This window comes from Bos indicus x Bos taurus, chromosome 18 (assembly GCF_003369695.1).
Source record: "Bos indicus x Bos taurus breed Angus x Brahman F1 hybrid chromosome 18, Bos_hybrid_MaternalHap_v2.0, whole genome shotgun sequence".
NCBI classification, from domain to species: domain Eukaryota; kingdom Metazoa; phylum Chordata; class Mammalia; order Artiodactyla; family Bovidae; genus Bos; species Bos indicus x Bos taurus.
In genome coordinates this window covers 23500520-23527501 of record NC_040093.1, presented here as the reverse complement: position 1 = coordinate 23527501, position 26982 = coordinate 23500520, and the positions used below count along the sequence as shown (strand labels likewise).

The window sequence follows — 26982 nt, the reverse complement described above, 5'->3', positions numbered from 1 at the left end:
AGTTCCCTGTGCTATACAGTAGGTCCTTACTAGTTATCTATTTTGTATTTGGCAGTGAGTATAAATCAGTCTTCCAATTTATCTCTCCCCCCTTAAACTCTGATAACAATAAGTTTGTCTTCTACATCTATAACTGTCTCTGTTTTGTAGAGAAGTTTATTTGTACCCTCATTTTAGATTTCACATATAAAAGATAGCATATGATATTTGTCTTTCTCTGACTTCACTCAATATCAATCTCTAGGTCCATTCATATTCCTGAAAATGGCATTATTTCATTCTTTTTTATGGCTGGAGGAGGAGGGAAAGATTGGGAGTTTGAGATTAGCAGATGTCAACTGTTATATATATTTTGGATGGATAAACAAGAAGGCCCTACTGTATAGCACAGGGATATACTCAATATAAACCTCAGTATACTCAATATATACTGTAATAAACAATAATGAAAAAGTATATACACACACACACACACACACACACAACTAAATCACTTTGCTCTGCACCTAAAACTAACACATTGTAAATCAACTATACTTCACAAATTTTTTTTAAGGGAAAAATAAAATGAATGAATTACAGAAACTGATACCATTATCAGTTCAGTTCAGTTCAGTTGCTCAGCCACGTCCAACTCTTTGCAACCCCATGGACTGCAGCATGCCAGGCCTCCCTGTCCATCACCAACTCCTGGAGCTTGCTCAAACTCGTGTCCTTTGAGTTGGTGATGCCAACCAACCATCTTATTTTCTGTCATCCCCTTATTCTCTCCCCTTCAATCTTTCCCAGCATCAAGGTCTTCTCAAAGGAGTCAGTTCTTCACATCAGGTGGCCAAAGTATTGGAGTTTCAGCTTCAGCATCAGTCCTTCCAATGAATGTTCAAGACTGATTTCCTTTAGGATGGACTGGTTGGATCTCCTTTCAGTCCAAGGGACTCTCAAGAGTCTTCTCCAGCACGCAGTTCAAAAGCATCAATTCTTTGGCACTCAGCTTTCTTTATAGTCCAACTCTCACATCCATACATGACTACTGGGAAAACCATAGCTTTGACTAGACAGACCTTTGCTGGCAAAGTAATGTTTCTGTTTTTTAATATGCTGTCTAGGTTTGTCATAGTTTTCCTTCCAAGGAGCAAACGTCTTTTAATTTCATGGCTGCAGTCATCATCTGTAGTGACTTTGAAGCCCAATAAAATAAAGTCTCTCACTGTTTCCATTGTTTCCCCATCTATTTTCCATGAAGTGATGGGACTGGATGCTGGATTTTCATTTTTTGAATGTTGAGTTTTAAGCCAGCTTTTTCACGATCCCCTTTCACTTTCATCAAGAGGCTTTTTAGTTCCTCTTCACTTTCTGCCATAAGGGTGGTGTCATCTGCATATCTGAGGTTATTGATATTTCTCCCTGCAATCTTGATTCCAGCTTGTGCTTCTTCAAGTCCAGAATTTCACATGATGTACTCTGCATATAAGTTAAATAAGCAAGGTGACAATACATATTGATACCATTAAAGATGGTTTTGGCAAACACCAGGTAGAGCAGAAACAAGATACAGAAAATTTCAGCCAATATGATATCAATTTCATGAAGCCTTAAAGTAAGCCTCTACAAGTTTACATAGAGACACATACATAGTATCCTATTTGGGAGGGTGAGTAATAGTGTAAGTGAGGTAATTTATTGGGAATTGATCCTAGCAAACACCAGTAGGAGAGAAGGGAAGTGAGAGGGAAGAGAAGACAGCCAATCAGTTCAGCTCAGTTCAGTCGCTCAGTCGTGTTTGACTCTTTGCAACACCATGAACCACATCACGCCAGGCCTCCCTGTCCATCATCAACTCCCGGAGTCCACCCAAATCCATGTCCATTGAGTTGGTGATGCCATCCAACCATATCATTTTCTGTCATCCCCTTCTCCTCCTGCCCTCATTCTTTCCCAGCATCAGGGTCTTTTCAAATGAGTCAGGTCTTCGCATCAGGTGGCCAAAGTATTGGAATTTCAGCTTTAACATCAGTCCTTCCAATGAACACCCAGGACTGATATCCTTTAGGATGGACTGGTTGGATCTCCTTGCAGTCCAAGGGACTCTCAAGAGTCTTCTCCAACACCATAGTTCAAATGCATCAATTCTTCTGCATTCAGCTTTTTTTTACAGTCCAACTCTCACATTCATACATGACTACTGGAAAAACCATAGCCTTGACTAGACGGACCTTTGTTGACAAAGTAATGTCTCTGCTTCTTAATATGCTGTCTAGGTTGGTCATAACTTTCCTTCCCATAAGTGTGCAGTATTAAGCCAGTTACCACCATGGGAGATGAATTCTGTAGAAAAACTCTGTGTCCCAGCATATCTCACCAGGTGAGGGAGCTGGTGTATTGATATACCAATTCCTATCTATCTTTTTTGAGGGGTTTCTGGGATGAGGTATTAATTTCCAGGACATCTAGCCAGTCACAATGGGGACAAAATGAACACTGATGGCCAGAGAAAGTCTCAGGCAAAACAGAGAATGCCACTTCTGGAAACGCAATTGATCTCAAGACTGCACTGAAATGGAAAGGGCAAATGGATGAGGGCAGAGTGCTGACTGTATGGCTGCTGTGCATAGTGGATGGAGAGCAAAACCCAGTGGAGGAATGAGCATTTTGTATCAAGTATAGAGCTTACTCTTGAGAGACAAGAAGGGGATTTAACGAGGGGAGACACACATACAATGATCCCTTCATTTCCTGCTGGTGGTAGGTACCAGCAAGAAACAGTAGACACAGTCAGTGAGGTAAATCGAGGAACTGTTTACAAAGGTAAGGATAGGGTGCTGGGAGACCACAAGGTCCTCAGGGTTTTCCCTACCAGGTGGGCTACAGCAGTAAGGGCAGGGGAGCAGTTCCAGGAACCTGAATTCAGGAAGAACCTGGCTATAGGGTGGGAGCCAGGGGATAAACCTGCCCTCACGCATTGTTTGCTCCAATCTTTGAACCCAACAGGAAGCCAGAAGGAGGAGCAGAGGAGTCAGCCTCTAGGGCACAGGTCAGGTGAAGGGTGGAGAGAGGATCTGCAGACAAAAAGACGTTGAGCACATCTCTTTGGTGCAGGTTGTAGTATTTTCCCTCTTGCTGAATGCCTTACATACTACTGAATACGTTTTCAAAATACATCTTTCATGAAGTGTTTTTTTTTTTTTTTTTAATTTCGGCTAGGTTGTGTCTGACTCTACAACCCTACGGACTGTAGCCCAACAGGCCTCTCTGTCCATGGAATTTCCCAGGCAAGAATACTGGAATGGGTTGCCATTTCCCGACCCAGGGATAGATGTCTCCTGCATTGTAGGGAGATTCTTGACCACTGAGCCACTGGGGATGCCCTTCTTATAAGTTGCTTGTTCATAAAAAAAAAAAAAAAAAAAAAAAAACTAAAACAGCCACCCAGTCTGCATTCCAGTCCAGGTTCACAGTTTCAATCATATCAGTCCCCTTTCTCTCTCTTGTCTCCACTGGGCTCCTGTGTGGTCGAGGTATCTTCCACTCTATCCTGCCTCAGGGTTTCCATGCATGCTGTTTCTTTGGCATAAAATATTTTCTCACTTTATCGTTGCTCAGCCCACATTTAAACCTCAGGCTCCGGGTTAAAGGTCTCACTCCAAAGATGCCTTTCCCATTCCCTGGGATCCCTAAAGTCCACTTGGTGGATACATCTGTGTGTGTACACTTTCATAGTTTATTTACAAAATCACAGCATCACCACGTATCTAATGGCCAAAACCTCCTTGGATCTAGGGAAGCACAGACAATATAAGAAGCTTGGTTTTATTCATCATATAACACCTCCCACCCCAATAGAGATTGACGCAATATTCAAGCCTCACTCAGGGACAGAAAATGGCAAAGATTTTGGAAATCATAGTGGTAAATTATCTTGTCCTGGTTTCTTGCCCTGTGATTGCAACATGTCCCAGGGCCTTCGCTCCTTGTAGAATCCATGCCTAATATCATTGCCTCAAAAGCTTGGAAAGTCTAAAGTTACCAAAGCAAAGCTTACCTCTCAGGGAACCTGGGTGGCCATCAGAAGGTGGAGCAGCATGGCTTTGGAAATCCAGAAAAAATTAGTTGGGGTAGAGACAAAAAAGAACAAATTGTAAACCCAGATGTTGAACATTCAGTCTTTTGCCTAATAGAGATGGGTGATGCATGAGAATGCAGGAGACAAGCATTTGCATCCATAATTGTAATTCTGTCTCACTATTAGGCATCATTGTGGCTAATATTAAGCCTCGGAATATCAAGTCAACTTTCTGCAATAATCAATGACCATATTTCAGTAATTACAAGCCTGCCATTCTCTTACGAGGGGGTCAGATCTACCTCCATCTCCCGAGAGCCAAGCATGGTGCCTGATTTATAATGGCAATTGATTATTTACTGAAATATAGAGTCTGCAGTCAGATACCTGCCCACAGCCAGGAGTCTATTGAATGGAGACAGCAACTAAGCACAGAAATGAAACCTACTTCACGTCAGTAAAAAAGCGTTTTCTGTCCAACAATAGGACCAAAGACACAATAATAGTTTAAATAGAATGAAACAGTAGGGAAGAGGGCCTAAGGGAGGATGGGGGAGTGAGCTAGAGACCCTGCCAGAATCCAGAGCCTGGGCCAACCCCGACCTTGACATCCTTGTAGCCAAATTAGCTTTGGGGCTGGGGAGATGGAGGGTCCAGGGCTGAGAAATGCCTTCTCAGAATTTCTAGACTCCTTAGGTGACTGGCATCTTCCTCTGCCAGAAACACACATGTGATGGGCATCAGACCATTGAGCCAAAAGGCCAGAGCTGCCACAGGAAGAGACCACTGGGTTATTAAATGGTGACTCTCTTTAAAAGTTACAAATCAATACCCATTCATTGTGTGAAATTTAGACAGTATAGAAATTAGCAACAGAGAAAATTAAAATTACCCAAAATAAGGCAATGGCAACCCACTCCAGTACTCTTGCCTGGAAAATTCCATGGATGGAAGAGCCTGGTAGGCTGCAGTCCATGGGGTCGCTAAGAGTTGGACACGACTGAGCGACTTCACTTTCACTTTTCACTTTCATGCATTGGAGAAGGAAATGGCAACCCACTCCAGTGTTCTTGCCTGGAGAATCCCAGGGACGGGGGAGCCTGGTGGGCTGCCGTCTATGGGGTTGCACAGAGTCGGACACGACTGAAGTGACTTAGCATAGCATAGCATACTGCAAATGAGATGGAGTTTCAGGTACCAAATTGACATATATTTTCCTTTAAAACTAAATTCAAACATTTAAAAGCAGGTTTAACAGCTTCCCTGGTGGCTCAAATGGTAAATGATCTGCCTGCAATGCAGGAGAGCTGGGTTCGATCCCTGTGTCAGGAATATCCCTTGGAGAAGGGCGTGGAACCCACTTCAGCATTCTTGCTTGGAGAATTCCATGGACAGAGCAGCCTGGAGGGCTACAGTCCATGGCGTCACAAAGAATCGGACACAACTGAGTGATTCACACTTTATTTAACAAAATACATAAAGAGGATAATCCTTGAGGTAGAAGTTTGGGCAACTCTGCACTGAAGGAATTTTGAATCTTCTCATCTTCCAGGATTCCGTGATGAAAATGCTGAATGTTTCTTCTGGAAACTTAAAAGGCCTATGATGGAATGTATTATACTCTCAGTCTTAATAAATAGCTAAGACAGAATTAGGAGGCCCTCTGACCAGCCAGTCTGGAACTGGCCAGCCTCTCACTGGCCTGCAAGTCTCCAGGCTGGCAGGACTCAGCAGAGAGGACCCAGGTGGCACTGTGTCTGGAAAGCAGACAGCCCAGACCCCCAGACTGCTAGTGGCGTTTCCTAGTGGCTCTCTTCCTGGGTGAAACCACAATTTCAAGGCTGGAGCACCCATCTCCCCCTTGTTTTGGTCTCTTCACTCTCCCCCCATCTTCCCATGGAAAACATGTACCAGGTTCAGAGCTGCCCTGTGGATTTGGCCCCGATGTGAACCCCAGGTGCCCTTGACTGAGCATCCCTGACACTCGGCTACAACAGGCCATGGAGATATCCACCTCGACCCTCCTCAGACTTCCTTGACTGTCACCGTCAAGACCCCACACCTATATGGGAATAGAACCTTAAAGAGAGTGGATCGATGCATATGCATAACTGATTCGCTTTGCTCTACATGTGAAACTAACACACTATAAAGCAACTACTTCAATAGGAAAAAAAAAAGACCTCACAGCAAACATTTTATATGGTGTCTGGCAGTTAACGCATTGCTTTTATTCACATGCATGGATTTCCACCAAACCAAGCAACGCAGGGGATATGACCATTGTGCCAAATCAGGAGCCGTGTGTGTGTGCACGCGCCTGTGTGTGTGTCAGGAGTGATAAGGTGATGGTGACTGGTTATCCAGTGTTGGGTCATGTCACTTCACCTTTGAGTTTCTGATGCTTTGATAGCCAGGCATGGGCTTCCCGGGTGGCTCAGTCGTAAATAATCTGCCTGCAATGCAGGAGTCGCTGGTTTAATTCCTGGGTCAGTAAGATCCCCTAGAGTAGGAAATGGCAACTCATTCAAGTATTCTTGCCTGGGAAATCCCATGGACAGAGGAACCTGTCGGCCTATAGTCCATGGGGTGGCACAAGAGTCATACAGGACTTAGCAACTAAATAACTACAACAACAGTCTCTAGTGCCGTGTGGTTATTAAGCAACAGAGTTGTCTTTAAAGCCAGGGGCTCTGATCCCAACCCTCGCACACCTTCTGCTGCACCAGGACTTCCCTGAGTGGGTGTGGCCTCCGGGGCTACCCCTACCCTGACCTTCCCCATCCCCCACCCAAGCCTACTTCCCCTGGGAAATACCCTCTCCCTCTGAAGAGTCTTGTACTGGCCACACCTTTCCAGGCAGAGAGCAATTTCTCTCTGAGACAGGCAGGGAACATAATGAATGAATAAGACCTTAAGGAAAAAAGAGAGCAAACCATATTTTTCTTTCTTTCGAGATAAAAATAATATGCCTGCACGTCAGAATCTCCCATGACAGAGCTAATGTCCAGGAGCAAAAATGAGAAAATAGCAACCTCCTCTTGCTAATGTAAACATAACAACAGGCCCCTCTGACAACCAAAGAGCCCCAGAAATCCCTTCCACCCACAGCCACGCTGAGACCTGAATTCTGGCGGAAATTTCTTTCTTGTGCTTCATTCTACCCCTCTTCGTTAAGTACAGCCAGAAAATATCTGTAAAAATTAACCTAAAGCTTAATGGTTTATGTAAGAATGCCTTAATAAAAATATGTTGGCAAGGTTATTGAACTGTACAATAAAACCCTCCCACTCGATACTTTTCAGTCTAATTTCTATCTAAAGCTTATTCAGCAAACCAAAATGCCAATGCTCTCCTTCAATTTCCACTTCTCTGAACCTGCTAATTTACGAATAAGAAAGGATTTATTTGTGTTATTAGCTACATGGAAACTCATCTCAAAAAAAGTAGCTTTAAATACTGAACTCCTGAGATGCCCCAAGATCCACCAAATATCTAAAGGATGACTTTGATTTTTTTCTGCAAGCTGTGTTTGATTTACATCAATTAGGGCCTCCACATAAGGTATCATATAACAGGAAGGCTAATAACCCAGAAATAACCTCATTAAAAGAGACAGCATATCGGTCTAAACAGAATGAACTCTAAGCAGAAAAATTAGTGACCTGGAAAGTAGCAGGAAGAGGTAATGGCAGTATCAAGAAAAAAAAAAATACATTCCCGTTAGCAAGTCAAAGGAGAAAGTACCAGCAATAAAGTAAAAATACAATAGAAGCAGAAGCACAATATTTTTTTAAAATGTTTTTAATCTGTTCAAATCTTGGAATATAAAATTTGTTTGCCCCCAGTCAAAAAGAGTATCTGAAATCATGCCTATATTCCTCATAGCCTCCAACAGGAGACTCTGTGCCCAACCTGTTCACATGTCAAGTGGATTGAGTACATCTCTGTTGGCTGGCAGGTTCTGGGGCTCTGAGTTTTTCTACCATCATGAACAGTGGTGAAAGTTGGTGAGCCTCATTTTGACTATTACCAACCCATCCCAGTACATGTAAGGTCTTTTTTGTCACATAAAAATCTGTTCTGTGGCACAAACCATCAGAGGAAAAATGTTCCCCCTCTGCCTCTCCATATCCATTCCTAGTGCCCTCCCCTGGATTCCGACACTATCATAATTTTATATATATAAAGTTTACCAAGAAAATGACTGTTTCCACGAAGACTCACATGTGGTTTGGCTAATTTAAAAAGGAAGAAGAAGAAAAAAAAGACTTAAATCATTTATAATGGCAAGAAGACAAACTGAATAGGAGAAAGTATTTGCAATGATATGACCAATAAGGGATTAATATCCAGCATATATAAACAGCTCATACAACTTAACGTCAAAAAAAAAAAAGAAAGAAAAAACTTGATTGAAAAATGGGCAAAATAATTGAATAAACATTTCCCAGAGGAAACGTAGATGACCAACAGGCACATGAAAAGATGCTCAACATCACTAATCATCAGAAAAATGCAAATCAAAACCACAATGAGATATCACCTCACACCTGCCAGAATGGCTATCATCAAAGTGTCTATAAATAACAAATGTTGGCGAGGATAAGGGGAAAGGGGAATCCTCGAACACTGTTGGTGGGAATGTAAATTGGGGCAGCCACCGTGGAAACAATTATGGAGGCTTCTGACAAAACTAAAAATAGAACTACTGAAATACCAAAATTCCACTCCTGGGTGTATATATGGAAAAAACAAATATACTACTTCAAAAGGGTACATTCGCTCCAATGTTTATAGCAGCATAATTTATAATTGCCAACATATGGAAGCAACCTAAGTGTCTACCAAGATAAATGGATAAAGAAGATGTGTCATATATACATACAACACATAACAGAATATATATATATATATAATGGAATATTACTCAGCCAAAAAAATGAATGAAATTTTGCCATTTGTAGCAACATAGATGGATTTGGAGGGCATTATGCTAAGTAATGTAAATCCTACGGAGAAAGTCAAATACTGTGCGATACCACTTTTATGTACAATCTAAAAAATACAACACATTAATGAATATAACCAGAGAAGGCAATGGCACCCCACTCCAGTACTCTTGCCTGGAAAATCCCGTGGATGGAGGAGCCTGGTGGGCTGCGGTCCATGGGGTCGCTGAGGGTCAGACACGACTGAGCGACTTCACTTTCACTTTTCACTTTCATGCATTGGAGAAGGCAATGGCAACCCACTCCAGTGTTCTTGCCTGAGAATCCCAGGGACGGGGGAGCCTGGTGGGCTGCTGTCTATGGGGTCGCACAGAGTCGGACACGACTGAAGTGACTTAGCAGCAGCAGCAGCAATGAATATAACAGATAGTAGTAAGCAGACTCACAAACATAGGGAACAAACTAGTGGTTACCAGTGAGGAGAGGGAAAGGAGAGAGGCAACAGAGGGGTAAGGGAGTAAGAGATACAAACTATTAAGTATAAAAGAAAGTACAAGGCTATTACTGTACAACACGGAGAATACAGGCAGTATTTTACAATAGCTATAAATGGATTATAACCCTTAAAATGTGAATCACTATATTGTATGCCTTTAACTTATATAATATTATACAGCAAATATACTTCAATTTTTTAAAAGGATTAAAGAGGACGTAAAAAAAGAAGACATGGGAAAAAGAACATATCCGTGCTGCCCTTGAACTCCTAGTACCTGAAGGTTCTCACTCTCCATGGGAGATCCCACAAGACTACATGCAAGTGGTGCTTAATTCCTAAGCTAACAGAGTGATGCCTACACACAAAAAGTAACTCAGCTTTAGATCAATACGTGTTTCTATATGGCATGTTAAAGCTGGGATTGTAATTGAGTCAGTGGGAACATCCTGGTTATCTCTTACTCAGATTTTCCATTGGCTATTCCTGGGTAAAGCCACCAGACAGAAATCTCTTCTCCAGGAACCCTTGGCTTTGGAGCAATGCTTCAGCAGCAGGAGACTTGGGACCCCAAGTCTTATCTCAGCCCAAGAAGAGAAAAAAGAAAGCCACCCTGAAGAGCAGGAATCAGAGGCCGGGGAGACCCAGGTTACAGGGCTGAGGCCTTGGCCCAAAATGACCCACACTGAGGCCACCAGGACTTCAGTGCCTTGAGACCAAGCAAGTGCTCTCCTTAGACATTTGGTATGACTCATTAGTCTCCTATGCCACCCTGCTGACATTTGGGTGCATCGGAGTTCAGAGTTGTGGGCTCCCAAGCAGAAGACTAATCTTAGGTAGGGATGTGAAGGAAAAGATGGGAGGAGATGACTGTCTGAAGAAGGTCTGGCAGGACATATGGTACTTCCTGCACCCAACCTTCCTGCTCCAATCTGGTCCCCACAAAATCACACAGGATACAGCTCCCAGCCACAATCCTCTTCCTTTCCCAAATGAACCCTCAGATCAGCCTGTCCTTCTCTCCCTATGCAGTCCAAGCTCATTCCTGCCTTCTCTCCTTCATCCTCATGCCCCTTCCTGGCCCTTCCATTTCCACCAAGAGCCCTCCTTTCTTTCCTCCTATCCTTGTGGACACAGCTTCAAGCACCAGCTCCCTCCCCTTCCTGATGACTTTGTCATTTCCAACAGCATCTCCTTCCCCCATCCTTTTCTTTTTTTGGTTTCATTCCTTGTGCATGCGTGCTAAGTCGCTTCTGTCATGTATCAGACTCTTTTCAACCCTGTGGACTGTAGCCCGCAGGCTCCTCTGTCCATGGGATTCTCCAAGCAAGAATACTGGCGTGGGTCGCCATGCCCTCCTCCACGGGGTCTTCCCAACCCAGGGATCAAACCCTCATCTCTTATGTCTCCTGCATTGGCAGATGGATTCTTTACCACTAGTGCCACCTGAAGCCCCTAACTACTCCCAAATGATGACCAGATCATATCCTGCTTCTTCAGGACAGGGACTACAAGCTTGGATTCTTGCATCCATCACTCGAGGAGTTTTGTGCAGGGAATTGTGTGAGGACATTTTCAGTAGGAGGACTAAAGTGGGCAGCTGTTGCTGCATTGGGCCAGTGCTGCCAAATATTCCTTTATTAAAAAAAAAATTAAAGCCACAAATGAGGATGATTTGTGTGAAATCTCCTAGGGTTAGTAACCAGTCCAATAGCAGTTATAAGTACAAGTTGGCCAGCTAGAGTCTTGTTGTTATTCAGTCACTAAGTCATGATCAACTCTTTGCCACCCCATGGACTGCAGCATGCCAGGCTTCCCTGTCCACCACCAACTCCAGATTGCTCAAACTTGTGTCCATTGAGTTGGTGATGCCATCCAACCATCTCATCCTCTTTATCCCCTTCTCCTCCTGCCTTCAATCTTTTCCAGCATCAGGGTCATTTCCAGTGAGTCAGTTCTTTGCATCAGATGGCCAAACTATCGGAGTACCAGTGGCCATACCATTGGCCTATAGGCTGTGTGTTCCCTCGCAGGAGATGGAGGGCAGATTTTTGTGGGTACCAGGTGCCCACCTTTCCTGTGGCCTGGGAGTGGGAAGATGTCACAGACTGGGTAGAACGTGGGACCATCTTGCTCTTCATTTCCCAGGAAGAGACAAGGCTTCCTTCTCACGCACCCTCTGCTGGTGGGGACATCTTAGCTTTCCTCACAGCATCATTAAGGTGTAGAAAACAACCCTAAAGTGTTTCATTCAACTCTGTGAGAATTGCCAGAAGAGCTAAGAGCTTCTTAAGCAGATTCCTTCCAAGCCATTTGGGCCCCTTCTATAAATAAAGCTGTAGACAATTTCGGAAAAGCATATTTATTTATCTGATAGATCATAACAGCTCCTTCAGTGCCTTTACCCTCCTTTAGTCAAGCACTTAGCTCCCTTTCACTTAGTTAGGCCACTTTCTGAGCCACAGAAAATGGTGTTAACCCCTTGGACGAACAGGCGCCTGACATGATGGGGTTCTGCTTGCAGTGGGCCTCGGCCTGATCTGAGCCATTAACAGGAAGGCGGCAGCAGATGCCAAGGGAAATTATTAATAAGCAGAGGCTGGATGTCTCCAAGCCAGCAAAAACATTTCTAGAGTGGCTAACGGCTAAAGGGAAGGGGCGGAAGAAGGGAGGAGGAAATGGTTTGTCCTTCTCCAAACAGCTGGAATTAAAAAAAAAAAAAAGGTAATGGAAAGATGAACAAGATGGAGTCTTTCCCTCTTGGGTTTAAGCTGCCTTGGTTAAAGGTTAAAGTGGGTTTAAGCTGCCTTGGTTTCTGTCCTGTGCTTCCTAGGTTCAAATTTTTGGTTCAAATTGTGCAGAGAAAGGCTCTCTCAGGCTTAACACTATTGATACTTGGGGGCTAGAAAATCTTGGTTGACAGGGGCTGTACTGTGGGTTGAAGGATGCTTTGAGCCTCCCTGGTCTCCACCCACTAGATGCCAGGAGTAGGCTCCTATCCTGGTGTGAGAACCACCTGTCCATAGATATGAACATGTCTATAGATGTCTATAGATATGAATCTGTCTATAGATATATCTATAGATGTGAACATGTCTATAGATATACTATAGATATGAACAAACATCCCCCCGGGGGAGCAGAATCACTGCTCTTCTGAGAACCACTGAATTAGACACAGAGATGGACTTGAGAATCAATGCAAAAGAAATAGCAGAGATCCAGAGCCTTAGAGAGAGGCAACTCTGGTTCAAGTACCAGTTCCACCACCTTTATGGTGACCTTGGTCAAACTACTTTCCATCTGGGTCTCAATTTTCTCATCTGCAAAGTAGGATGATACTTCCCACACCAACCACATAAGGTTTTGTCAGCGTTAAAACATTATTCATATCATGTCCTTGGTACAAAACACCACATAATAAGAAATCAGATATCACCTTACCACTGTGATATTTATTATCAGCAAAATGGTCTCTGTCACAACTTAACATACATTTTCCAACCCCTCTAACCAGTTGTCCTCCATCATAAGAAGCGTTTGTTGTGTGATTGATTAGTAACAACAACCCTCCCCAGTAAAAAGTCATATTTCAGGAAGTCCTGCTACAGACCTTTAAATCACTTGTATGAGTTAGGACTGGTTGTAAGCGACTGGAATCTAGTCTTAAACAGAAGAAAAATATCTTGAATACTATGGGGCAGCTCCAGGCTCCAGAATCAAAAAGGAAAGCTGTGAAACCAGACTCAGCAAATGGCAGAACCAAGGCAAATCTGAGACTTAGTCGTGGGGGTTAATCCACGCTCCTGTCTGAGCACGGCCTCTGGAATTAAAGTGCCAATTGTTGTGTTTCTGCATAACCCTGTACAAGACTGAAATCCCAGTAGAGATTGTGATTGACCAAGCTGAGGCCACATGCTCACTCCTGGCCAGGGTGGGATGGTAGGGCACTTTGCTTGACAGTTTTCCTAAGGCTGCTCCCCCACAAGGCAGGGTAAAGGTCCTTTTGGTTTTTTATTGTGGCTGTTTGCTTTAATTAATTAATTTATTTGGCTGTGTCTGGTCTTAGTTGCAGTACACAGTATCTTCTTTGCACCATGTGGGACCTTTCGTTGCGGCACACAGACTCTCTAATTGGAGTGAGGGCTCTCTAGTTGTGGCTCATGAGTTTAGTTGCCCCACAGCATGTGGGATCTTAGTTCCCTGACCAAAGATCTAATCTATGTCCCCTGCATTGCAAGGCAGATTCTTAACCACTGGACTATCAGGGAAGTCTTGGAAAGGACCTTTTCTAATAGAAAAATGGAGTATCATTAACTGCCGCTCCCCACCCCCTGCAAAAAGGAGGCTGAATGGGCAAGATCAACAAATGCTCTGTACCCCAAAATGCACCTGTCTGCCCTTTGCTGGGACCATTGCTGTGTGTTGCTTTAGCACAGAATGCAAAAGTACCCCTCTGTACTTGACCACAACCTCCCAAAGAAGATGCCAATCCTTTAGGCATTTCTGACATTCCCACAAAAGAAGGCCACACACGGTTGGAGAAGGTGACAAGGCTTCTATTTCCTCCTAAGAAGGCTGCAGCACTTTGTCCTCTGGCCAGCAGCACCGCCCAGCACCACTCCATCCTCTGTGCTCTTAGACCTGTGCCCCAGACCCTCCTCCAGTCTGCACTTCCTCCCCTGCCCCAGAGAGACAGAATCTGGCCTCTTCATTCAGCCTTCCCCACCCCCATCCCATCCCCACAAGTGTTTGATTCTCGCCTCTGAACATGAATGTGGGCTTGATACAACCACATCTGGATGTAAGTCCCTGGAGCTAATTAATTGAGAGCCTCCTTTATTAAATCAACCCACGGAGAAGCACAGGAATGAACATGGCCTCCGTGGGGTTGAAGCTGAGTATTGAGCCAAGTGAGAGGGAGGGCTGGCAGGTTTGGAGTTATTGATTTGTCAAGACGCGAAACCCAATCTGAGAGGCATCCTTTCTGCTGAGGTTACCATTTAGGCCGGAAGATGCTCTTGGCACTAAAGCATGGCATGAAAGCTTCCCTTAGATGGCAGGATAAGGGAAATGTTAGACACGCAGAGAGAACAACTTAGCACCTGAGATTTATTAATATTTTAGATGTGGAAGGCACGCATCCCAGGGCTAACTCATGGCTTGCTGAGGAAGAATCCAGGTGAACAAATTCACAACATCATTAAAAACAAAAGCCTCACCTTTGCATTGTTGTTCCTTCATCAGATAAAGATGATGAGCTAATTACTCAGATAAAAGCCATATCTTTCAGACAAAAGGATGAAAGGGCTTAGCCATGTGTCTGTGGTTTCTCCATCATAACCTCCTTGGGGGACAAAACTTAAATCATAATTTTATTAACGACACACAAAGGATTGGGTCAATTTTTCCATAGACTCAGAATTTGGCAAGGAAGAGATCAGACAGAAAAGTAGAAGAAAAAATGATCCCAGGACATTCTGTTCTCCACATAGATCTTTTCCTTCTCGGATGAATCTGAAAGAGAAATAAAAATAAAATAAACAAAAAATCAGAGGTCATTTGTGAGCAGATTCCAGCTCCAGGAGTCCCTGTGATTTGTTCAAAGCAAACTGATCCCTTCCCCTTGCCCCTTGCAGAGATGGTTGGTGCTGCTGGTAACCATCACATCAGTCAATCCAGATGATAAGAACAAAAGTCACTTAAGGCTGCCTCTTCCAACCCCACCAGTTACTCATGATGAATGAAAAGAAAAAAAAAAAAAAATCCATCAGAACTTCAATAATGTTAGCCAAAAGGAGTGAAAACTCAGGCACAAAATCAGTCAGTTTAAGAATCAGTTTGCCCTGCCTTTCTTTAACTGGCTTTTTTATCTGACTAGCAGAACCATTTAAGATCTTTGAGGGCCTTCAGAGACTGTCTACTGCCAGACTGTCAGCTGAAAAAAAAAAAAAAAAGGTGCCTTATTAAGGATAATGTGTTAAAGAGAATATCTGACACTGTTCAGACTTTAAATTTCATACATACATTTCAATTGCATTTTATAGTTTGGTCTGGAATGTAAGCCTGGGGTCACTGAGCCCCTGGGTGTTTCTCTCCCCAGATCTCTTTCAGAGGACAGTCCTACCCACTGGAAAGCCTGGATCAGAAATCTTCTTCTGGAAAAACCTCCCTCTCCTTCCCTTTCCACCCTTGTTTTCCCCTTTCTTGTCTGTTGCTCTTCCCTGGGATGCCTGGCCCTAGGAACAGCATCTATTACAACTCCCTTATTGTCCACACTGTGCAGAGCCCTGCTCCCCACACCAGGCTGCAAGCTCCTGGTCTCCAGGGCTCTGAGATCTTCATCTCCAGCACCTGCCTCTTCCAACCTGGAATGGATGGTTGCATTCCAGGGACGTGATAGGCCAGTGGGAGCAGCCCCAGGCCAGGATGATAGGCATAGGAGGAGTTACCAGCTATTTTCACGTGTTATCACAGGGGGCTAGCTCAGGGGGAGAACCAGGAAACTCCAGCCTGGGCAGCTGGGAGGGGTGTTCCACAGGCAGGTCAGGGTCACCTTGCAGGGTTCTGTGGTGGGTTTTGCCTTGAAAGTGAAAGTCACTCAGCCATGTCCGACTCTTTGTGACACCATGGCCTGCACAGTCCATGGAATTCTCCAGGTAAGAATACTGGAGTGGGTAGCCTTTCCTATCCCTTCTCCAGGGGATCTTCCCAACCCAGGGATTGAACCCAGGTCTCCCATATTGCAGGCAGATTCTTTACCAGCTGAGCCACAAGGAAAGCTCAATAATAATCCTGGAGTGGGTGGCCTCTCCCTTCTCCAGCAGATCTTCCCGACCCAGGAATCAAACCAGGGTTTCCTGCATTGCAGGCAGATTCTTTACCAACTGAGCTATCAGGGAAGCCCCTGAACAGAGGGTTTTTTCAGGACTGTGAGGTTTGATTCTCCTGATCCTTTCTTGACATCCAAGCTGGTAGATTCCCTTTGTCTCAGCATGTGATGTAGAGGTTGTAAATTGCCCTGGAGATCTCTCCTACTATCTCAGATGATGTCATCCCCAAGGGTCCTCTTCACTAGGGACCTGGTTGCATGCATACAGAAACGAAAGAAATCAGCCCCAGTGCCGAAGGAGAGAATAGCAATCAGGGAAGGCTTCACGGAGGAGGTGACAGAGCTTGTCTGTATTTTGATTGCACAGCATGGGTGCCCATGTCCACAAGGTTGCTCAGCTCTGCAGAGCATGTGCTCACCCCTCCAGCCATGCAAATGCACCTCCGTTGTCACCTGTGTCTTAACATTTAGTGCACGTCCCATAACACATGATAGAAAATAGCTTGAAAAACAAATCTAGCCTGACTTTGCATTCTCTCTGGAGAGCCTGTCCTTTTATAGATCACAGTGTGCTGCCTTTTGTGAGGCACGCTCTCTCAAGTTCCCCAGAATCCTTGCCACACCCTGTAGTCTTCAAATGGTCCATCTGCTTCATTCAGTTTACATGACTTGAATGGCCCTGGTAGGCATCTGCATTTTCTAGCTTTGGCATATATGAATAAAACCAGAGGATACTGAAATGAAAGGCAGGATTCTGATAAGAAGAAATGAATCCAGAGGCAGTGCAGATGGCAGGAAAGCAAGGATGAAATAATGAGTATAGGGGCATTCTTTGGGGTGTGTGGGAATGGTGAGGAGTCAGCCATAGCTGCCACAAAGAAAAGTGTGCGAGTGAGAAGGTGAGAGTCTGATTATACACAGAGGCAAGATGGGACCTGCTGTCTGGGGCCAGGACAGCGGGAATCTGACCTTGGCCCCAAACTATCATTTTCTCTCCATCTTGGCAACTTTTGTCATATCTGCATGCCATCTGTTCTAAAACTTACTTTTAAAAATTTGCTTAACCTAAAAAAAAAAAAAAAAACTATTCTCATCCTAAGAAATGAACTCCATCAAATTCATGATTTTCATGTGCTGGTTACAAGTCCTCTGAAATACATTAAAATAAAAATATTATCCTAAAACATCTGTGATACCACCTTAAAGTATTTAACCCATTGACCTGGGGAGCCAGGCTCCTCACTGGGCATCATCCCTTTCTCTCTTTTCTTAAAAAACAAGACTGTAACAAAGATTTCACTCGAATCAAGCCCATCTTTGGGAGGAAACAGTCAGCCTTGATGTATCAGGGTCCCTTTCTCAGTTCTCCAAGTTTGAGACTTAGAATCCTTTTGGACTCTTCCTGTCTCGGTCCCACCGAGTCCCAAATTGGGTTCATTCTTCTAATCCATTCTTCCATCTCTCCTCGACTTCTTCCAGCCTCTCCCTATTGACTGGAGCATGATGGGTGGGGTCGGCCAGTATCACCTAAAGCTCAACCTAGCGACAACTGAACCCACTCTTAGTCAACTGTGGGCCAGGTTGCTGGCCTCACAAGCCAGCCCCAGCCTTGCACCCATGTGTTTGCAGGCACGCTGCTTAGCTCCTCCATGTCCCACTTCATAATCTGCGAAACGGAGATACTAGTACTACCCACCTGATCCTGTGTGCGTTCTAAGTTGCTTCAGTGTGTCTACTCTTTGTGAGTCTACGGACTGTAGCCCCAGGCTCCTCTGCCCACGGGATTCTCCAGGCAAGAACACTGGAGTGTGTTGCCATGCCCTCCTCCAGGGGATCTTCCCGACCCAGAGATCGAACCCACATCTCTTACGTCTCCTGCATTGGCAACAGGGTTCTTTACCACAAGCACCACCTGGGAAACCCCATCTTCCTGATAGGGTTGAAGAAATGAGTTCATGCATGTAAACATTTAGGACAGTGTCTGGAACATAAAAATTCTCAATATATGTGAGCTATCACTACAGCTATGATTTATTATTATATCCCACTACATTAAATCTCTTTCTGAAGCACCCCATTCTTCAAAGGTCTCAAATTTAATCCCTACCCTCCTGTCTTCTACCCAGCTCTGCTATCTCTTTCTGGGAGGAGGCCATTGGATCTATCCTCTCTTTTTGTTTTTTCATTATTATATTTTATCTGTTTTATTGGGAAATAATTGTCATGTAACATTTTTAAAATTTCTTATTGGAGGATAGTTGACTTACAGTGTTGTATTAGTTTCTGCTGCACAGCACACTCATGCATATATACATATCTATTCTTTTTCAGATTCTTTTTCCATATTGGTCATTATAGAGTATTAAGTAGAGTTCCCTGTGCTGTATGTTAGATTTCATTAATTATCTATTTTATATACAGTGATGTGTACAAGATGCGATACGTATATACAATGGAATACTATTATTCAGCCATAAAAAAGAATGAAATAATGTCATTTGCAACAATATGAATGGACCTAGAGATTGTCATTTCTGAGTGAAGAAAGTCAAACAGAGAAGGACAAATATTGTATGATATTCCTTATATGTGGAACCTAGAAAAACTATACAAAGGAATTTATTAACAAAACAGAAATAGAGTTACAGATACACGAAACAATTTTATGGTTACCCAGAAAAGGGGTGGGGGGAGAGATAAACTGGGAGACTGGGATTAGCATATACACATCACCCTCTGATTTCCAACTTCCGGCCACACTTGGACCAATCTCTATTCATATCTTTAGGAGGTCTCAGCATCAGCCTCCAGCAAAATGCGTCTCTTACCCCACCCATCCAACTAACCTAGATCAACTTTCTGTTCCTCTGCTCTGGAATAGCCAATATTTTATTTTCTGGCTACTCAAGAACAAGCTCTCTGACTTTCAAGTCCAGCTATATTTGGCCCCACATAGTCCTGTGTCCTGTATCTCTTAATGTCCCCCAATACACTATCTTCCTTGGACAGATCTTTCTCCTGCTCCAAAATGGATATGCTTAGACCATCTCTGTACATTCTTCATTGCTCTCACCACTGTCTGCTCCCTTCATAGTTATAAGACCAAGTCCTCCTGTTCAAGTAGCACATCTGTCTCCCGCTGCTCCCCACCTGGCCCAGGAAGTTGGCAGGATACCTAGATTCATTAACTGTCCCTGCCCCTTTGCCTGAAGTTGTAGGGGAAAGACCTAGATAAACCAACCACAGTCTTTGGACAACCTCAGTGATTGGGCCAAGTAATTCAGGTGAACCAATCAGAATCCTTCTAGAGACCACAGGGGATTGGTCCAAGTGAGTTAACTGAACCAATCAGAGTCATTTATGGGGAGTTTCTAACTGGAACTGACCGGGGAAAACTTTCTTCCACTGGAAAGGCAAGCTCAGAACTCACTGGGAGGATTTGCCAGCCTTGTGGAGAGGCTGGCACTCAGGGAAACAGGTCAAAGAGATAAACAAAGTGCTGAGAGTTTTGACTCTCTGGTTCGTTCCCTTTCTATGCTTTAGCTTGAAAAAACCTCCAAAATCCTGCCAATAACCCTGCTTCTTTGGGGAGTTTCTCTGGTGTCTCAGATGGTAAAAAAATCTGCCTGCAATGCAGGAGACCTGGGTTTGATCCCTGGGTCAGGAAGACCCCCTGAAGAAAGGAATGGCTACCCATTCCAGTATTCTTGCCTGGAGAATCCCATGGACAGAGTAGCCTGGGTGCACTACAGTCCGTAAGGGTGACAAAGAGTCTTCTTTTTTAAAGCTAATCAGAGTTGGTTTATATTTTTAGAAAGCAGAGAAAGCTTTGATTAAGTGTGTATATTTTTTTGCTTTTACTTGTGCACATATATAAGCCATCTCTTTCCATAAGGGAAAAAATCATGTCTCATGCTTCCCTCACCTCTCTTGGCACTTAGCACAAGCTTGGGCACCAAGTAGACACACACTAGGTACTTAAGCCTATAGAGTATGTTACAATTGGCTTCTAGGTCCAGTTGCAAACAGGAAAATTCTAGATTGTCTAGAGCAAGCTTGGTCACAAATGTGAAAGAATCGAGTCATTGAGAATTATGGTTTTCTCAGTAAAGGTTGCTTAAAACAAAAGCCCATTTATCTGCCTGCCGAAGACATTTAATCAATTTACATGAGGGATTTTAAAATTAGTCAGACTGTAATGAACTATGAAATACTGATTAATGCATTTTTGCAATGTTTGATTAGAAACTTAACGTGTATGCTAGCATATTTTTACCATTACAGCATTTATATGTTTAGATGCTGTTTCTTACAATTGCCAGAACTGAGATTCTGAAACGCAGAACCAAAATGTGCTTCTGGTGAGCAATACATAAACAATATTTCTACCAGGAAGTGTTTCTTGATGCTAAAGAGGTATTTCACTTTTGGGAGGTGAAGGGAGATAGCCCATGGTTTACATTCAAGATGGAACTGGTTGTTAGCTATCAAATTATGTGGGAGTTCTCCAGAAGCCACCAGGAAAGCGGGCAGTCCATCTCCCTGCCTGGCCCTTCCCTAACAACTAGACATTCTCCCAAAAGGCAGAACAATCCCGATTTTATGAAGGCAGAAGGGGGCAGAGTTTTCTTATTCTTTTGGCCAGAATTTGGATTTAGCACTACTGGCCAATGTTTATCAGTTTCGTCCCCACACCTAGGGAATTAGCTGACTGTAAATTGGAAAGTTTCAAAAATCCTCTTGAACTTACAAAGGCCACAGTTTTAATCCTGAGGATGCATCCAAGGACTTTTGCATCCATATATTTCGTATCAAAGGCCAGTCTCTTTTATGTAACTAAAATGTTCTTTCTTCTGGCAAGATCAAGAGACCCAAAACATTGGGTGGAGCTGGAGTCATGTGAGGGAGAACATGTTGATCTGCAAGAATCCACTCAATCAGAGCACAGTCTTCTTAATTTCAGTTATTTAAAACAATTAACTTGTACACATGCGGAAGACACCTATAGAGGTAAATTCACACACACACACACAAAAGTGTTAAAAATTAGCCATTCAAGTTTGGAGATAGATTCCCACGGTAGGTTTCTAAGAGTAAAAACACACTAAGCGTGGCCCCAGCCATGAGATGATCTGACAAATGCTGGTTTTGAAAGATACTTCAGTGGAAGTCCCATCACCACAAAGGATGCTAACCCCAAAACAGAAATATACAAATGCATTCACCTAGAAAAAAAGAAGGGGTCACGTGTGTGAGCACGCAAGTGAGTGAGCATAGTGAAAGGAGCATACTTCATGATTATCACAAGTGCAAGCAATTATCTCGCGTTAGATTTTAAGCTTCCCTTAGAATTTTAAAAATCATTATTTTGCAAGATCGCCATTATTCTGATTCATTAGCAAGGCATACTTATTAGGATCTTAAAATAACCAGGATGCTGGACATGTAAAAACATGTTTCTTGCTGTCATGACAACTAAATAACAACAATAATGCTTACATCCGAATGACTACAGGGAACAAAGTTATTCTGCCTGAATATAGATAAGTTAATTATGGAATCATCAAAAGAACAACAGCTCTGTCAATGCAAAGATGATTCTAAAATAATCAATAACGACAATCTTGTTTGGTAATTGGCTATTTGTTTCCAATATGGGATCTACATTTGGTCTGCATGGAAATGCAGGAGGATCTTTAGCCAGTAGAAGAAAGAAAAAAGGAAAATCTTTCAGTTTAGTGTTGGTGGTTGTCAGTAGCAACAAATAATGGAAAATTGCCATCTGGCTTCTTTTTTTAAATGAGATTTGAATAATCAATTTAATAATGGATAGAGCACTTGCTTACAGAAATAATCCATTGTCATCGCTGGGGGAAAAAAAAAACTTTGGAGCAGAAGACAAAGCTCTGCAGTAAGACTATAAGGTAAAGGATATAAACATCTACATACACGCCACAATTTTTATTTTCACTGCTGACTTTACATAAACTAGAGGATAACTCTTCCTTCTGTATGCTTAGCTTTTCACATCCAGCGTTTAATAATCAGGACAAAATCTACAGAGCAATTGGCTTGCCATAGGCATTCAACTCTACTGATGGTTCACAGAGAAGGAGATACACAGAAATGGTAGTTTGTTTTAACACATTCTTCCCCATCATCACGTGGCAGATAGTGGGAGATACCTGATTTCAGTAAAACAGAAGGAATCAGAATGCATCTGGCTGTGTTGTGTGCACGTGTATGTGTGTGAGGTATGAGGTGTGAGTGTGTGTGTGTGTGCATTTCCTCTACTGCACCAGAGGGAAAGACTATTTGGAAACAGAGAAAAAGAGGAAAGGATGACACCAAGGTTCAGAGTGACTGATTCACTTACACGGTAAAAATGAAAATAGCAGGGGAAGGTATTCCTTCCCCAAGCAAAGCAGAAATGATGACAGCAAAACATGGGACTTGTGTCATGCCATTATGCACTTTTTTAAACGAAATATGCATGTACAGTTTCCTATTGGCCTCAAACAATCCTTGAATCTTTTACTAGAAACTTCACTGTGTGGTTTGAAGGAGAAATAAGAGATGGATTTCAGCCCCTGTCACTTTTTTTGGAAAGCAGCATTCAGGCTCCAGACAGCAGCATTTGGGGTCTATTGACACGTATGCCTTTTAACGCTGGGGTCTTCTTATTACCTCCTTGTTTGGAATCTTGAGGAGATGAAGTAGGATTGCCCTGCTGAGTCCCCATCGCTGGCTGTTTTTCTGTGGAATTCCTGATCCACTCCAGAACATTCCCGTTCATCCTGCTTTGATCTTTCTCCTTGAACTTTGTCATCCTAGAATTTCTCCTCTGACATTCAGCTTATTTGCCTCTTTTCTCACAAAGGACTCATCAGTGTTCACCTCTGCCCCTCCCCCAGACCAATCTACTTTTTATTTACTCCCTTGGGACCTTCGATGACTCAGCCCCTCCGTGGGTCAGGGTCCCATTAACTCCTTTCATTCATCAGGGAAGGGATAGCTGGTTTACTCTGATGCTGGAGTTCTCCTCTGAGACCCCCGATTGTACAAAGGGTATTAGTTCTTCCTTGACCCAAGGCACCCGACACCCGATTCCGGCCTTGGGCCACAAGCATTTTGTAAGTTCTCAGAGCTGACTCATGCCCTCTCCACATCTATGTTATACAACACCATCCTCTCTTTCCAGCTGAGTTTCGTCCATCCCCCAGCCAGAGGGGGCTATGGACAGTCCCTCAGAGACCACATATCTATCCCCCGTGTCTCCCAAGACTCCAACCTTACTTCCTAGAAAGAGCAAAGGCAGCAAGATCCTTCCTACCACTCCCTGTCACCTATACTCTGTACAGGTGTCCCTTCTCTACCTGGATTTCTGCTGTAAACTGGAAGACTTGGGAAACTTCCAAACTCATTTTTATGTTCTCTTCATCACTAACAGAATGAGTCCAAGAAGAAGCTCCCATCCTAAAGAAAGAGGTGTTTTCTACCTTACCAGTCAAAATATCTTGCCCTTATACTTCATCCCCTCTCTTACCCTTTCTCCAGATCTCTAAATGCCCCCTCCTCCCTGCAGCTTCAATCTCCTTCCTACTAGTTCCTTCTCCTGTCTCTTGACATGCTCAGATTAATTCTGTCTTCAAAAGGAATAAAAATTTCCTCAGCTCAGCATCCTAGATGTCCAACAACCCACTGGATACTCAGGACAGGATCCAAGAGAGACACCTGCAGTTCCCATGCCTCCCAGAACCTGAGAGCTCAGAAGACAGGTGTATTAGTCTTCTAGAGCTGTCATAACAAAATACATACAGTGGGCAGCTTTAACAACAGGAATTTATTTTCTCACAGCTCTGGAATCTGGAAGTTCAAGATCCAGGTGTCAGCAGGTTTGGTTTCTCCTGAGGCTTCTCTCTTGGGTTTGCAAGTGACCATCTTATTTATCACGGTCTTTCCTCCGTGTGTGCACAGCCCTGGTGTCTCTTTTTGTGTCCAGATTTCCTTCCTTTATAAGGACAGCAGTCAGATTAGGACCCATGCTAATGACCTCATTTTAACTTAATTACCTCTTTAAAGTCATTTATATACACTTGCATCCTGAGATACTGGGGACTTCAGCATGTGAATTTGGGCAGGACACAATTCAGCCCATTCTCGCAGGTGAGGTGGTGCAAATGGCGTGCGACTAGTGAGAAAAGGAAAGCAGTAGGTCCTGGGGAATCCTAGCAGTCTGGGAAGAGGAGCGAAGGAGATTAGGTTCCCAAAGTCAAGACTGGAGTGTGTCTAGGCTGATCCCTAGCAACTAGCGCTAGGCAGACAAGCTGAGTGAGAGCAGAGAGGAAAGCCTGAGACCCGGCAATCAGGCTGACCCTGGACGTGGCCCTGGTGCCTTTGCAAAGTGGAGTCAGCAGAGTGGACACAGAAGGTGGATTACTGTGGTCTCAGTGGCTAACAGGAGGGGAAAGCAGAGGCCTGAATGATCAAAATAAAAGGAGGCCAATGGAGAGGGTCAGGTCGAGGATACTGAGTGTTGGGGTGAGAAAGGATAATTGTTCCAGAAGAAACAAAATAAAAAGCCAAACTAATATTGTTTATTCAATTCATATGCACTGAGTCTAGAAACCAAAAAATATTAGTGTAGAGCAAAGCAATTAGAAGTTCAAACCAGGTTTATTAGAATGATCACTATAATAATAATTGTGACTTGTTTATTAGAGATTCAATGAGCACATTACAGTTACCATTTCATGAAAGTACCATCTCTCCCTGGATTTCTGCTTTGTCTTAGAAGATAGGAATACCCCAAACACATTTTATGTCCTCATCAGCATTAATGGACTTGGTTCAAGCCACCGCTTCCACTTAACTAAGTCACTTAGCAGGACAATGGAAATACAAGCAGGTCTCTGTACTTGAAATGTGCTCATCGTTCTTCCCAAATTCAGGTCGCTATCTCCATGTCACTCCCCTGCTCCATGGGCGCATGGCACTGCTGTATCATTGACATTCTTGGAGGGCACTCAGGGAACTGGTAATCCAGGTAGCCACACTTGCAAATTGATTCAAGTTTGAAATATGTGAACTGGCTTGCTAGGTGTTTGACCTGGGATATTGGTTGCTAACAGGTCAAACAAATTATGTAATCTTCCATAAGAAGGTGACTCCCACATGCATAAAATATTGGCCATTGCATATAAGGACAATGTGTTTTTTTGCTCTATTCAGGCAGGAAAGTGCTGATTAAAAGAGCAGGTTTTAATAAGTGTTGTAGGCCCTTCCTATATTTAAAAAGGAATCCTCTCTGCCTCAGAGCCTCCAGCTTATAGAAGCTGCTTGTACAATGGTGGACCCATCAACCCCACAGTAATGAACAGGTTGATAGAGTTTTTCTGGAGATAAGGTCTGGACATGACTCCTATTTAGTGGTTTTACATGAGGGCATGGTCAATTTTTTCTATGATTCAGCGAATGTTGGCAATTTGATCTCCTCTGCCTTTTCTAAACACAGCTTAGATGTCTGAAAGTTCTTGGTTTACATAATGCTGAATCCTAGCATGCAAGATTTTAAGCACGACCTTACTTTAAGCATGACCTTAAGCATGACCTGTTGATAACAGCCAACTATTGGAAAAGTCCCTGGTGCTGGGAAAGATTGAGGGCAGAAGGAGAAGAGGGCATCAGAGGATGACATGGCTGGATGGCATCACCAATGCAATGGACATGAACTTGGGCAAACTCTGGGAGGTGGTGAGGGACAGGGAGGCCTGGCCTGCTGCAGTCCATGGGGTCGCAAAGTCAGACGTGACTGGACAACTGAACAACATCAACATGGTCAACTTTCAAGCCTTGGCTCCATTGACCTCTTGCGAAAAATCTAAAACTTGCTCTACGTGAAGCAGGAAAGGCATTGCCAGAGGGTAGGTTGGTGACCAGCCCCTCTTCTCAAAGAGGCAATATGCAGAATTGTGCAGGAAAGAAAGGCACAAGCATGCTGCAATTCAGCAAGGAGAGGGTGATTGACTTAAGACGGGGTGATAAAGATCAATTGCCAGGGCTTGGAGTTATGACACCAACAAAGTTACAATGACATTAGCACAAAGAGAGAGACACAAATCCATTACAAAGATACAATCAAATATTCAAAAAAGCCTGGCATGCTCATTACTTATTCATGCTAATACAAGTATATTAAGAAATCTAAACAGTGTTAGCGCTCAATCACTCACAAACCAAATGAGGTTTTGCATTTATCAGACCCCAGTCATCAGGGCCCAGTATAGCTGTACAAAGGTGGTAATGTGACATAACTGGAGATATTTATATCAACCTACATGGACTGGGAGATACACCAGGATTTATTAAACTGAGTAATGCCGTCACATTCAGCAGAGCAATAAAAGAAATAACTGTGCAGAAGTCATTTCCCCAGACAATAAGATTTACCTTTGCAATCTCTTAAAGATGTTGTATCTGTTTTCAAAGGGTCGCTGGCAGCCTTTCCAACCTTAATAAACTATTTACGGATTAATTTTTTCAACAAAGGATGGGGTGCCCCAAAGTAGGTTCCATCTTTGAAAGACAGCAACAGTCTCCCAGTCTTTCTTTTCCTGATGCATCTGGGCACAGCCAAGCATAT

At 43.4% G+C, this 26982-nt stretch overlaps 1 long non-coding RNA gene across 1 annotated transcript in view; it reads right to left on the bottom strand.

Annotated features, from left to right (window-relative positions):
• Positions 1–14856: 14856 nt before the first annotated feature.
• The window catches only part of LOC113876613, a 155456-nt gene continuing 143330 nt past the window's right edge, over positions 14857–26982 (bottom strand). The window contains exon 3 of the long non-coding RNA XR_003506539.1: positions 14857–15025. This is a non-coding gene — a long non-coding RNA (uncharacterized LOC113876613). The remainder of the gene's footprint in view (positions 15026–26982) is intronic.